This window comes from Bubalus bubalis, chromosome 2, assembly GCF_019923935.1.
Source record: "Bubalus bubalis isolate 160015118507 breed Murrah chromosome 2, NDDB_SH_1, whole genome shotgun sequence".
Classification (NCBI taxonomy): domain Eukaryota; kingdom Metazoa; phylum Chordata; class Mammalia; order Artiodactyla; family Bovidae; genus Bubalus; species Bubalus bubalis.
Genome location: NC_059158.1, coordinates 10,979,668 through 10,994,373, shown reverse-complemented (window position 1 = coordinate 10,994,373; position 14,706 = coordinate 10,979,668). Strand labels below are relative to the sequence as shown.

General features: G+C 45.1%; 1 protein-coding gene across 5 annotated transcripts in view; it reads left to right on the top strand.

Annotated features, from left to right (window-relative positions):
- Nucleotides 1–14,706, top strand: part of DTNBP1 (dystrobrevin binding protein 1) — a 111,339-nt gene that overhangs the window by 49,792 nt on the left and 46,841 nt on the right. The window lies entirely within an intron of this gene.

Genomic DNA, 14,706 nt, shown 5'->3' with positions numbered 1-14,706 from the left:
TCCTGGGTGGCCTTTTCCCTTTGCTTCCTTTTCTTGTCTTTCCTTTAGAGCAGGAAGAAAAGGAACCTGAGTGCTGACTGTGGAAAGGCACTCAGCTTTGTCACATACTGTCCATGAGACCTTCAGGAAGTTATTGAATCTCTTAGCTTCACCGTGTGTAGCTTACAGTGACGATGCCAGTGTCCCCGCCTCCTGGAGTTGTGAGGAGTCCGCGAGGCGGCCGTTACCAGACGCAGTGTGTGCCCTGCCACAGTGGTTATCGTGGCCACTGTTTTCACCGGGCGAACCAGAGCTGAGATGGGTAATGAGATTTGGAACACTGGCGAACCAGAGCTGGAGATGGGTAATAAGATTTGGAAGACTGAAATTTTATTTGTTGTTCTTTTCTTCACTCTCACCCAGTGACTTAGATATATTAGTACATTATAGTTTATATGTTACAAAATGAAAAGTAAGTGTTTGGAGAACAGCCTCATCTGTAATTTAAGTAAAAGCCAGAGTGTACTGGGCAAGTCTTAGCATGTGTCACGTAACGGAGATAGCATTTTAGATCTGGGTGGTGTGGGAGAAAGAGGGCACCGTCAACAGAGGCAGAAGACCCCAGTCCTGGCTCCATCGGCTACTGATTCTGTGCTCTGGGGCGAGCCATTCGCTTTCCTCTATCCTGTTGTAAAACTTTTCTTGACTAGCATTTGAAAGACTTCTTAAAAGATTACATCGTTCATTAGGCCTCTTTCTGGTGCCTCCCAGAACCCTGGCAGTCAAACTTGTCTCCCCTGGGCAGAGAATTGGAGAGGTCACCTGAGAACCTGACCAGCCTGCGAGAAAGGAGCTGCAGGGACGGACACTGGGGAGCCTCTGATGAAACAGCTGGGTCTGCACCCTAGTGCCCCTGAAGATGGGCCCCACCCCGCTCTACGTGCTTCTCAGCCTGGTGGTGCCTCACTCTTAAGTATGAATGCACAGCTAACGAGTATACCCAATTGAAGAAAGGTTCCAAAATGAACAGGGCCAAAATAAATTAAAAATAGTAATTATTTTTAAAGACCCACAGAGGAATGAGATATTATGATGGGAGCAGAAGAAAACTTAAGAACAAAAACTTAGATAACCTCAGGTGTATCTTACAGGAGACCATTTTGCATTTATGAGGCACAAACAGGATGCTCTAGAGAAGGGATAATTAGAGAACAAGAAAGCTCTTGGGCATCAAATACATGATTGCAGAAGTAGAAGGCTTTAAGTGAAGCATTAAAAGACGATGTTAGGACTTCCCTGGTGGTACTATGGATAAGAATCTACCTGTCAATGCAGGGGACATGGGTTCAATCCCTAGTACAGGAAGATTCCACGTGCCATGGAGCAACTAAGCCCGTGCCACAACTACTGAGCCGGCACTCTAGAACTGGGAAGTCACACTACTGAAGCCCGTGCGCCTAGAGCCCGTGCTCCACAGCAAGAGAAGCCACCCCGGTGAGAAGCCCACACCCTGAAACGAAGCGTGGTCCCCTTCTTGCTACAACTAGAGAAAACCTGCGCCCAGCCACGAAGACCCAGTGCAGTCAAAAATAAATAATTTAAAAAATAAAGTTGTTTTAAAAGAACAAAAGATAATGTTAAACTTTTACATGCAAGAACAGAGAGACTGAGAAAAGCTGAGAATGCTTAGAAAATTAGAGAGTTAATTTTTAAGTCCTATATACTAGGAGCTTGAAAAAGAAAGGGAAGAGAAAAAGAGGAGACAAATTCACTAAAGAAGTAATACAAGAAAATTGTTCAGAACTGAAGGCTATGACTGAGTTGGAAAGGGTCCACCAGGACATACCGAGTGGGGAGAGAGCCGTCTTCAGTATGTGCTTCTGTACACTGCAGCACAGTCAGGGTGAAAAGTCAGGAAAGCCTTCATAAAGGTCCTAAGGAACTGCAGCTTTTCAGCAGCAACCCTGTAAGGAGAAAATGATTGTTACTGTATATTTACTTACCCCGGTTCAATTCCTGGATCAGGAAGATCTTCTGGAGAAGGGATAGGCTACCCACTCCAGTATTCTTGGGCTTCCCTTGTGGCTCAGCAGGTAAAGAATCCGCTTGCAAGGGGAGAGACCTGGGTTTGATTCCTGGGTTGAGAAGATCCTCTGGAGAAGGGAACAGCTACCCACTCGAGTATTCTGGCCTAGAGAATTCCATGGACTGTATAGTCCATGGGGTCGCAAGGAGTTAGATACGATTGAGCAACTTTCCCTTTCATTTTATTTACTTAGCCAAAGTGTCAGCCAGTGTGAAGAAATAGTAACTTCCAGGCATACAAGGGGCTCCAGTTTAGCTCATGTGCAAACTTTATCAGGAAGTGGCTGGAGGATATGCCCTACAAATGAGGGAATAAACCAGTAAGAAGGAAGACGGAGTGTGGAAGAGAGACGAGCTGCTCTTAGCGGATCTGTCCAGTTCGAGAGAAACGGAATTCCTCGGATGATGGTGAAGAAAAGCTTCAGTGGGTCTGGAGAGCAGCCCAGACAGAAGCAGGAAGATCCCCCAGAGGATTCCAGGAGCAGTGTTTTCCAGGGGAGACTGTCTAGTGTGCTTGAGCATGTTGAGCTGGGTTTATAAGCTCTGATTGGAGAGTTTGATTGTGTATTAGTGATAGGAATGTTTTCTAAAAAACTAAGCAAATAAGGCGACTATTAACACTAAGAAAATGCAGTTTTACAAGAAAAGAAATGATATAATACATGGCTCAGTTATAGATTTTATACATATATATATATTCTGATAATAATTAAATGTGGCATATGGATTCAAGCCAGAATTGTAGGTTATTGGGAAGATGCAGTGGAGGCATGTTTGTGTGGAGGGATGGGAGGGGTTGAAGGAAGCTAATCCTCAGCTTCCACAGCAGGAAATCAGTAAGCAATATTTAAAATGGGAAAAAATGAATAAATATCAGTGTTGACATGTTCTTTAGAAAAAATGAAGGTAAATACTGGAAGAACTGACTGTAGCTGCTTTCAAAAAAGCAGGACAGGGACTTCCCTTATAGTCCAGTGGTTGAGAGTCTGCTCTTCCAGTGCAGGGGGCGTCAGTTTGATCCCTGGTCTGGAACTAACGGAGAAGGCAATGGCATCCCACTCCAGGACTCTTGCCTGGAAAATCCCATGGAGGGAGGAGCAAGTTAGGCTGCAGTCCATGGGGACGCTATGAGTCGGACACGACTGAGCGACTTCACTTTCACTTTTCACTTTCATGCATTGAAGAAGGAAATGGCAACCCACTCCAGTGTTCTTGCCTGGAGAATCCCAGGGACGGGGGAGCCTGGTGGGCTGCCGTCTATGGGGTTGCACAGAGTCGGACAAGACTGAAGTGATTTGGCGGCGGCAGCAGCAGCTAGAAACTAAGACCTTGCATGCTGCCTGATGTGGTTTAAAAAAAAAAAAAAAGGACAGAAAGATGGGGAGCACTGAGTGAGGCACTAATCTGCTTCATCATGAACCCTTGTGGGTACTATTTGACTTAAGGAATATACGGGTACTGTTTTGATAAACATAATTTTTTTGTTTTTTGTTAGCTGCAGCACTTCCTGATGTATTTTGCAGGAACAGAGGACTGAAAACATAGCCTCTGATAAAACAGTCCACGATCAAATAAGTTGCAGAAACACTTTACCCTGTATTTGCCTCATTTAACTTTGTAGTACACACACACATGGTAATGTATTACACGTAGTACATGTCAGTGTATTAAGGGTTCTGAGAATTCTTATGATAGAGAAATATGTTTGACTCACCACTTCACAACTTACTTGCTTGCAGAACCAGTTTGTGTGTAATATATATTAAAATTCCGTGAGTTGGTATCCTATAGTATACCATTGAAAAATTTTTCCAAAACTCCAAATTAAACATCTGTGGTCCACAAGGGAAGAGTCTCTTAGAAATAAACCTCCTTCCTCTTTAACAAGCAGCCCTACAAACTAAACTAGTGATTTTTCTTTTCTGGCTCTGGAGGAGATAACATGTAATATAAGGGTTGGCTATATGATGTGACTTCCCTGATGGCTCAGATGGTAAAGCGTCTGCCTACAATTCAGGAGACCCAGGTTCGATCCCTGGGTCGGGAAGATCCTCTGGAGAAGGAAATGGCAACCCACTCCAGTACTCTTGTCTGGAAAAATCCCGTGGACGGAGGAGCGTGGTAGGCTATAGTTCATGGGGTTGCAAACAGTCGGACACGACTGAGAGACTTCACACATCACATATGATGTGAGGGCATTACAGTGTTCGCCCACTACATAGCTTTCCAGAAAATCTGGGTCGGACAACTCGATGAGGGTGGAGAGAGCAGGGGACTGAAAGGTAATGTCTCCTTCACCTCCAGTGCTGTGTCTCACCCCTCCCCCACCGGGGACTGGGACTGGGCGGGCAGCAGCTGTGGGAGTTGGGACAGAGGCTGAATCATTAGTACATGAACTCATGTAACCACCCCGCTCCCATCAGGGACTGGGACTGGGCGGGCGGCAGCTGTGGGAGTTGGGACAGAGGCTGAATCATTAGTACATGAACTCATGTAACTGCCTTGGGGCCAGGTTAAGGCCAGGTCCGTCTCTGACTGTTGCATTGGAACAAATGGAATCCATCCCAGGTGTTAGTGCATCTGTAGTTGAGAGTGGATATATGACATTTCATCATGTATTTGATAAGCATTCTCGGCACAGAGGATAAATTCCTGCCTCCTGTGAAAGGACGAATGTGACCCATCCCAACAGTTATGTGGCTTATGTGGCAGATTCTCAGTGTGGGCAGAGGGAAAGAGCTTTAGAACACTCCTGGGGTGCATCCACCCTTGAAAAACATTTGAATCGGTGGTTTACCCTAAGTGGACTTCCCTGGTGGCTCAGTGGTAAAGAATCTGCCCACAGTGCAGGAGACACAGCAGAAATGTGGCTTCAGTCCTGGGTTGGGAAGATCCCCTGGAGAAGGAAATGGCTGCCACTCCAGTGTTCTTGCCTGGAGAATCCCATGGACAGAGGAGCCTGGGGGCCTACCGTCCATGGGGTCTCAAAGAGTCAGACAGGACTGAGCACACGCCTGCATTGCCCTAAGTGTTTCTGCATGGAAGGAGGACATCCTATTTTAGCTGGTTGTCTAATGAACGTGACATATAAGCGACTGTGTAGTTGTGGGGGGAAATACCCATAAATAGCTTTTGTAATAACTCTTTTGCATATAAAGTGATATTAGTATGACTGATTGCTTTTATGGGCAGGAATAGACATCAGAGAGGGGATAAACCATGGCTGTAGGCAGAGACAAGTACTGGTACCAGTAGTTGGGTTGTCAGATGGTTCAGAAGATGGGTTAGCCATTTTAAGTGTAACTGCTGGATGCCTTGTGTAGGTTTTCATAACCAATAGGAAATGTATTTTTCATCAACTAAGAAGCATTAATATTGATTATATGAGCCAAAATAAAGAACATAAGACCATTTCCATGGGTTTGTCTAAGCTAGCAGTGAGAGAAATGGACTTGAGATGTGGAGGTCAGCTTGCATTTGACTTCCCAGGTGGCTCAGATGGTAAAGAATCTGCCTGTAATGCAGGAGACCTGGGTTCGATCTCCTGGAGAAGAGAATGGCTACCCACTCCAGTATTCTTGCCTGGAGAATTCTGTGGACAGAGGAGCCTAGTGAGCTACAGTCCATGTAGTCGGAAAGAGTTAGACACGACTGAGCGAGTAACATTTGCATTTGTAGTCACGGATGTGGGGAGAAATAGATGGTAAATGTGTACATGATTTTTAAAAAGGATAATTTCAGACAATTGTATTGAAGAAAATAAAGCAGGGTAATGTGACAGTGGTGGGGAGGGAGGGCCCTTCCTGGAGGACACGTCAGGACTGAGGCCTGAGTAAGGAGGCAAGCGCACGGGGATGGAGAGGACACCCTCCCCTGCAGAGGGGCTGCCGGTGAGTGAAGGAGAGTGAGAAGAGGAGAGTGAAGAAGAGGTGCTAAATGGAAAGGTAGAATTCAGACCTCCCTAAGTTTGTGATCTTTTCAGTACCACCATAATATTCCTTAGAATGATTGTTGAGATTCTTTCATAATAATGACATTAAAATCATATATAAGCTAGTGATCTAATTAAAATATTTTTTACTTCCAGAGTTCTAGATCCTTTGTTTTCCCCTTCAGTTTGTAGCATACTATCAGAATTTCTCTGAGAATACCTGCATCTTAAAGAACAGTGTGATTTTAGTAAGTTAGCTTAATTATAAATGACTCATGATTTTAACACAGCCTTCCATTGGACTTGAAATCTGCTTTGGGGCATACTGAACTCTAGAAGCATTTTTCACTAATTCATTTAGGCTTTGAAACTTAATTGTCATCCTTTATAAACTGTCTCTTGTGAGTGGGGGGCACGGCTTCGGTTGATATGATTTTAGCACTCAGGCATATTCTGAAAGAGTCATTGTTCCTTTTGCTTTATGTATTAAAGCTAAAGCTAAGGAACTGTGCTCTTCTTTGTGTTTGTGTTGTTGTTGCTGTTGATGTGGACTGTAGACTAAGTTTTGTTGCTGTTGTTTTTTAGTCCCTCAGTCCTGTCTGACTCTTTGCAACCCCATGGACTGCAGCACGCCAGGCTTTCCTGTCCTTCACCATCACCCGGAGCTTGCTCAAACTCATGTCCATTGAGTCAGTGATGCCATCCAACCTTCTCATCCTCTGTCGTTCCCTTCTCCTCTTGCTTTCAATCTTCCCCAGCATCAGGGTTTTTTCCGATGAGTTGGCTCTTGGCATCAGATGGCCAAAGTATGGAAGCTTCAGCGTCAGTCCTTTCAATGAATATTCAGGGTTTATTTCCTTTAGGATTGACTGGTTTGATCTCCTCAGTCCAAGGAACTCTCAAGAGTCTTCTCTGACACCACAGTTTAAATGCATCAGTTCTTCAACGCTCAGCCTTCTTTATGATCCAGCTCTCACATTCATACATGACTACTGAGAAAAGCCATAGCTTTGACTAGCTGGACTTTTGTCAGCAAAGTGATGTCTCTGCTTTTTAATACACTGTATAGGTTTGTCAGCTTGTCTTCCAAGGAACAAGTATCTTTTAATTTCATGGCTGCAGTCATCATCTGCAGAGATTTTGGAGCCCAAGAAAATAAAGTCTGTCACTGTTTCCATTGTTTCCCCATCTATTTGCCATGAAGTGATGGGACTGGATGCCATGATCTTAGTTTTTTGAATGTTGAATTTTAAGCCAGCTTTTTCACTTTGCTCTTTCACTTTCCTCAAGAGGCTCTTTAGTTCCTCTTCACTTTCTGCCATAAGGGTGGTGTCATCTGTATATCTGAGGTTATGCAGACTAAGTTTAGAAAAGAGGCTCTTTAGTTCCTCTTCATTTTCTGCCATAAGGGTGGTGTCATCTGCACATCTGAAATTATGCAGACTAAGTTTAGAAAAGTCTTTAGGGCAAAGAATGATAGATTTGAGATGTTATGGCCTGTCTTTAGTAGTATTTGACCAGCTTACATTCTAGAGAATAACCCACCAAACTCCTGAGCTTCAAGAAATGACATTTCAGAGAGTTGAGGGGATTGTGCTGGGCAGACTTGCCACAGGCCTGGCTTTGCTGAGAATAGGACAAGGAGGAGCTAGGGGCATTCTCTAAGGTGAAGGTGACTGGAACCAGAAGAGGAGGTCTGGTGGAGACGGGCAGGAAGGCAGCAACTAAGTAGCCCCTGAGGTTCTGTGTGGAGGGTGGTTTGGGTGCTGAGTGGGAAACAGATGAGCAGTGTCCCCTCAGGCAGGGCTTCTATGTAAAGGGTCCTCCCCAGGTGGAAGAACATGGAAGCAGACTGACTCTCCCCCTGACCCAGCCAAAAACCAGACACAGTAAATGAAATAACACTCATTGGGACACTTTACACTGGGCAGAGAGGAGAAGAGATCCTTGGTCAGTAGGAGACAAGCCCCATGGTGGCTCCAGCATTCTGCCAGCAGAGTTTCCAGGCTGCGTGCAGGAAGGAAAACCAGGTAGAGTCTGGCAGGCCCTCAGAGTTGAAGAGTGGAGCTGAGCGTCTGGAAACCCAAGACAGCTGGAGTTTACAGGGCTCAAAACCAGAGAGCAGGAATACCGAGAATCTGCAGAGGGCTCCCTGGAAAGTTCAGCAGGGGACCGGTCATTCACATGAGCAAACAACCCAGGGAGGAGGAGGAGGAGGGGACCGCACCCAGTAGGATTAGTTAGCAGTGCCCGTCAGCCAGAGACTGAGAATTCCTGGGGAAATTCCTCGGGAAAGCTTCCCTCAACAGTTGGCCCTTGACGGAGCCCCATTCCAGACCTGCTTAACTAATCATAAAAGCAAGCATTAAAGAGATCAAGCTGTTTCCAAATAGATTAACTGTATCCCAGCAAGAATGTTTCTAGAACTACAAAAATAGCTAGTAGTCAACAAGGTAGATCATTCTAACAGGTTGCTTGTGAATGGACAAGATGCACGACACACCAGAGTTCAACTGAGGTTGCCAGAGAAAGGTGGTCTACAGGTTGTGTCATATTAAGACTTCCATGGAGGCCAAATCCATGATGCACTTTAAATATTTAACCTGTATTTCTCTTCTTAACTCTTTAGGTAACTGTGCCCATTGACAAACCAGTCCTTATTTGCCTGGCCTCTGGAAGCCGTCTCTAACACTCGCACCCTAAGTTTTCTTCTCTGCTGCTATTGTAGATGCTGTGGTTCTGTTATTGGTTATTGCTTCCTCTCATTCTGTGTAATAAAGATGTCTTATTCTGTAACGTACCCCCTCCGTAGGATCTGTGTAAGGAGCAAATGACAACAGGGCTTCTAAATGTTTTGAGAAAATTACCTCAAGCACGTGGGCCAGCTCTTCTCGCCCTTGAGAATGAAAGTCACTCAGTCGTGTCCAGCTCTTTGCGACCCCATGGACTGTACAGTCCATGGAATTCTCCAGGCCAGAATACTGGAGTGGGTAGCCTTTCCCTTCTCTAGGGGAGCTTCCCAACCCAGGGATCGAACCCAGATCTCCTGCATTGTAGGCGGATTCTTTACCATCTGAGTGACAAGGGAGGCCCAAGAACTTTATCCAACTTCTACCCTCTTAGCCACAAACTCACCAAGCCAGTAAGGGTACACATCTTCAGGACTGCAGAATGCTTAAAAGATTAGATAAGAGTGGATAGTAGCTGGTCTTTCAGGAGAGAGGTCTGGTAAGATCTTTCCTAGCCCTCAGTCATAGCAAAGGGAACTCTTCTACTGTGTTTAATACAAAAAGTATTGCTGGTCAATACAAAAAAAATGCCCCTAAATATTTTAAAATGTGGAAAAAAGGTTAGAATTGATCTTGCACCTTATATTTTGAATGGTATTTTGCCATCTAGAATCATTGTGTTAGGTTTTTGACACGGGTTTGTCCTGGGGAAGCAGTTTAGTGTTTAAAGAAAGTATCCTTCCATCTCTGAGATGATTGTGTTTGTGGAGACATTTATCCAGGGCTCCAATCTGTTTGCATCTGTGGGTCTGATTTAGTTGACTTCTATACACGCACAGATTTAATATACTTCTTGCAACATTCCATGGATTTATTTGTTAATGTGATGCTTTTTTTTGTTTTTATTCTGCCCTCATAACTCAACCCCTGCGGATAAAATGATGAAATAGCAGCTTCACCCTTTGGAAATATTATTAGATTTTGAGTCTAGTGTTATTTGTTGAATGTTTTAGTTTCAGGGTTTGTCATGCTAAATTTTGTGATAGCATTTGCTGAACTGAGTAAAATTTAAAATATAGTAAAAACCTAAAGGGAGGCATTTCAATTCTTCCTACTTAATTAATCTTCTGAAAATATTATTAAACTTTGGAAATGAAGAGACTCAGAGTTTTGAAATTGCAAAAGGCAAACAAGTTGTTATCATATCAGATGAATTACTACGTGGCCAAGCTTTTATTTTTTAATAAAGAATAAATTCCTCCCTAGTTAGAATAAGGGCTTCTTTTAAGAAGCAGGTATGTTTAGTCCTTCTGCAGCCAGAGTTCTTGGTAACCTGACTTGCTGAGTGTATGTCGTGTGTGACCCTGTGCACACATGTGGTCAGGGCAGACGACACATAATCTTTGCACTTCAGGATTTTGGCACTGTGATTGTAGAGATGGCGTGTGTGCTAAGTCATTTCAGTTGTGTCTGACTCTGTACGACCCTACGGTCTAGAACCTTCCAGGCTCCTCTGTCCATGGGATTCTCCAGGCAAGAATACTGGAGTGGGTTGCCATGCCCTCCTCCAAGGGATCTTCCCGACCCAGGGATGGAAGCCGCATCTCTTACGTCTCTTGCGTTGGCAGGCGGGTTCTTTACCACTAGTGCCGCCTGGGCAGCCCCATAGGGATGACACCTGTGTGGAAATCATGGCGTTACAGGGCAGTGTACCCGTGTTACAGCGCTGACGGACGTGAGCCCTGTAGGAGGGGAGGTAGGCCATGTGGGTGTGATGGACGTCTTCATGGAAAAGACTTGGATACTGTTTTACATTGATTATTACCATTAACCATTTCTGATAGAGTTTAGAGAGTGACCAGAACTTAAAACTTCTGCTCACCTGTGCCTTTTCACTTGGTGAGCTGAAAAGGTGACATTAATGGTCAAGGGGAAAAGTATCTGCCGTGTTCTCATCAGTGTTACCTGTCCTCCTCACTTACACTTTCCCTCGAGACTCAGTTCAGTCCTGGCTTCTCCAGGAAGCCTTTCCCATTGGTCCTCGGTGTGTGTCACCCCCTCCTCTGTATTCCTAGAGAATCCTCAGCGTGGCTGGCATTAGCAGAGTGCTAATCTATGACATCAACTTCTGACTGTTGCTTTACTTCTGTATCCCTCACTAAATTTCCTTGAGGTTGTGGAGCGTATATAACTCAACCCTAGCATTATTCCTGCTGCTATTCCTAACATTGCTAGTGTCTAAGGCACAATACATCAATACATTTTTTTGTTGTTGAATGAATGATCAAACTCAGAGGTTGCATTCAGTATAAGAAAATGCGTATTTATCTCCTGGAAAAGGAAGTCCCTTTTCATGATATTTATCATGACAGTAGTAGTGATGGACAGAACTGGATGGATTCGGGACATGTTTTGAGATAGCGTTAACAGGTTGTGTTGGTGGATTGGATGTGGCGAAGGAGGGAGATGGATCAACCAAGGCTGGAGAAGTGTGGTGATGGCCTGAGTGGAGGTGGGGGAGACTGTAGGAAGAACAGGCTCTTTTGCAAGTGTTGCTGGGACGCCTGCTTCACTTCCAAGCAGTACTCTCAGATAGGCAGTTGCGTATGAGTCTAGAGCTCCAAGTAGAGATCAAGACAGGAAGTATAAATTGAGAGCCTGTGGATGGCATTTAAGGCCACGGAGCTGGATGAATTGCCTTGTGAGAGCAAGTAAGTTAAGAAGGGGGCCGGGACCAAGCTGGCAAAGCTCAGGCATCTTGTGGTCTGGAAGGGGCGGAGAAGTAGCAAAAGGAACTGGGAGAGGAGGAGGAAAACTCGAGAAAATGCTCTCAAGGAATTGCCAGCGGAGTCAATTGCTGCTGAGGGATTTGGATGAAAAGTGAGAGCGAACATCGCCTTTGGCAGCAGGGTGGTTGTCGGTGGTCTCGTTGTGCACAGCTGGGGTCTGGAAGCCACGCTGGAGTGGATTCCGGACTGAGTGGGAAGTGGGGGAGCTAAGTCTTTGAGTGGGTTACAAGGGTTGGGAGTCATGGCTCAGCATCTCCAGCCTTAGGTTTCCAAGCTCCCAGATTATTTCATTATGTTCCAAATGGAACTTACGCACTGCCCTCCAAAATCTGTTCCTCTTCCTGTTTTCTGCTGATGAATTCCCTTTCCTTCCAGTGATGCAGACAGGAAGCCTCATGGTTATATACTTCTTCCCATGGGTCAATTGCCATGGTCTGTTGACTCTTCTCCCCAGCGTTTTCAAATTGGACCCCCTCCCTTCATTGCCCCTGGAGGAGGAAATGGCACCCCACTCCAGTATTCTTGCATGGAGAATCTGATAGAGGAGCCTGGTGGGCTACATTCAATGGGGTCGCAAAAGAGCTGAAGACGACTGAGCGACTGAGCATGCTTTGTTGCTGTTGCGACTGCACTTGCTCCTTCCAGGCACTAATGAGATCTTCCTCAAACTCCTCTAATGGTTTCTTAAGTGCTCCCTGCTTCATTCTTCCCCGCTGTCAGTGCGTCTATCCGTCACAACTAGAACATTCTTCCTGAAGCATGGCTTTGCTTGTGATATTCTGCTAAAAATAAAAGCATATCCTTTTAGCCGGGCACTCAGAAGCCTCTGCCTCTTCAACCTCGTCTCCCACCACTTTCTCTTCATTCAGCCTGCTGTCCCGACGGGCTTGCTCTTTCCTGAAGATAACCTACACCATTCAGCTTCCACACCTTCACTTTGACCCTGACTGTCTTCCCTCCCTTCTCATACCTTCTGTACTCCTGGATGCTGTTGCCTCTGGCATTATGGCTGCTAAGTCACTTCAGTCGTGTCCAACTCTATGTGACCCCGTAGATGGCAGCCCACCAGGCTCCCCCGTCCCTGGGATTCTCCAGGCAAGAACACTGGAGTGGGTTGCCATTTCCTTCTCCAATGCATGAAAATGAAAAGTGAAAGTGAAGTTGCTCAGTCGTGTCCGACTCTTAGCGACCCCATGAACTGCAGCCCACCAGGCTCCTCCATCCATGGGATTTTCCAGGCAGGAGTACTGGAGTGGGGTGCCATTGCCTTCTCCGCTGGCATTATGGAGTCTGTCCTAAAAATTACGACACTTCAAGGCTTTCAGGGCTATTGCTTTTCTTTATCAGGTCTTTAAACTTATAAAATTCTTCCATCATAGTGATCTTTACCTTAAACCACAGTCCTGTACCACCTGTACCACCCCAATCTCCACTGTCTTCTTGATTAAGGAATTGGGTACAGGACTCGCTTACTTTCTGAAAGAAACTCTCTTGGAAGTTTCTTGAATTGCCATGGGTCAGGATATTCTGTAAATAAGGGCCTAGAAAGAGGCACCCTGCTCACCTTTACTCTTTTCTCGTAGCAACTTCCCATTGTTTTGTTGAGGCAGCCAGCAGGTTGGAAGGTGGGCACAGTAACTCCAATGAAAGCTCTTAATCGGGCAATGACTCATTACTGGGCTTCCCTTGTGGCTCAGCTGGTAAAGAATCCACCTGCAATGCGGGAGACCTGGGTTCGATCCCTGGGTTGCGAAGATCCCCTGGCGAAGGGAAAGGCTACCCACTCCAGTATTCTGGCCTGGAGAATTCCATGGACTGTGTAGTCCATGGGGTCACAAAGAGTTGGACATGACTGAGTGACTTTGACTTCACTGACTCATTACTAACACAGACACTGGATTCTTGGCTCCATGGTTGTTATTTGGGGTAGCAGTAAGGGAAGACTGTGAAATCATTCTTCCCAGTTTCACCTTTTTTTAAAACAGGAGGTGCCTTTTTGAAATTTCACTGTTTTGGGTTCCAAAAGAAGGAAAGCAGAGGCTCTCTGAAGACTGTAATCAGAGAAAAGAGAATTACTGTTTAGAATACTGAACTGAGGAACTTCCCTGGTAGTCCAGTGGCTAAGCCTTGGCATTCCTAATGCAGGGAGCCCAGGTTTGATCCCTGGTCAGGGAACTAGATTCCACAGGCCACATCTAAGAGTTCCCATGCTGCAACTAAGACTGGCACAGGCAAATAAATATTTTAAAAAAAAAAAAAGAAGAAGGAATACTGAACCAAGTGTTCTGTCACCCTGCCCACCCCTCGGTGGCCGTGGAGAATGGCTCACGAGGGCGTCTGGAGGCATACATGAAGGCGCCCCCTTAGGATGCTGACTTCGGCGCGTGCTGCCTTTCTCTCAGGCCTTTTCAGCTTTCATCCCGTTTGTTGTTGTTCAGTCGCTAAGTCATGTCCGACTCTTGCGACCCCATGGACCGTAGCCCGCCAAACTCCTCGTCCCTGGGGTTTCCCAGGCAAGAATACTAGAGTGGGGTGCCACTTCCTTCTCCAGGCATCTTCATCCCATTACTGGAATGTAAAATAGGTTTCAGGCAGGTTTACTTTCTACCTAATCTTTTAAGAATGAAGCTGGGCTATTGGCCCAAGGGAAATGATTTCACCCATTTTAAAGACAGGATTGAAAGTAACTTTTTTATTCCTTAGTTAATGAACTCTGATGCTAGAGTAATGTTATCATGAGTTAGTATTTTTAGGGAAAAAAAAAAAAAAAAGAGTGATACGACCACGTGATTTAAGAACCTCCACTTGGCTGTTTTAAGAACACTGGCTTTTCAGTGGGCAGCTTGCCAGTCCTCCCTGGCCAGCTGGTCATGGTAGTCAACTGTTTTGGAACATGAGCGGTATTGTAATTAGCAATGAGGAATTCTGATTTGAAAATCCAGAATAGTTCTAGATTTTTAGTTAAACCCCTCATGCAAATAAAAGACAAACATCTCATATTTTAAGTGGGATAAGCCTTTACAAATAAATTTGCCTCCTTAAAATTACTTTTAATTAGTACTGATACTGAGAAAAATATAATCATAAAATTATTAAGGAAAACCTGAAAAAAACTTGCTTTTGACTTCTTTGTCAAAAATGTTTTACGACTGTTCATCTATCTTCCCTGGATGTACGTCTCCTAGGAGACTGT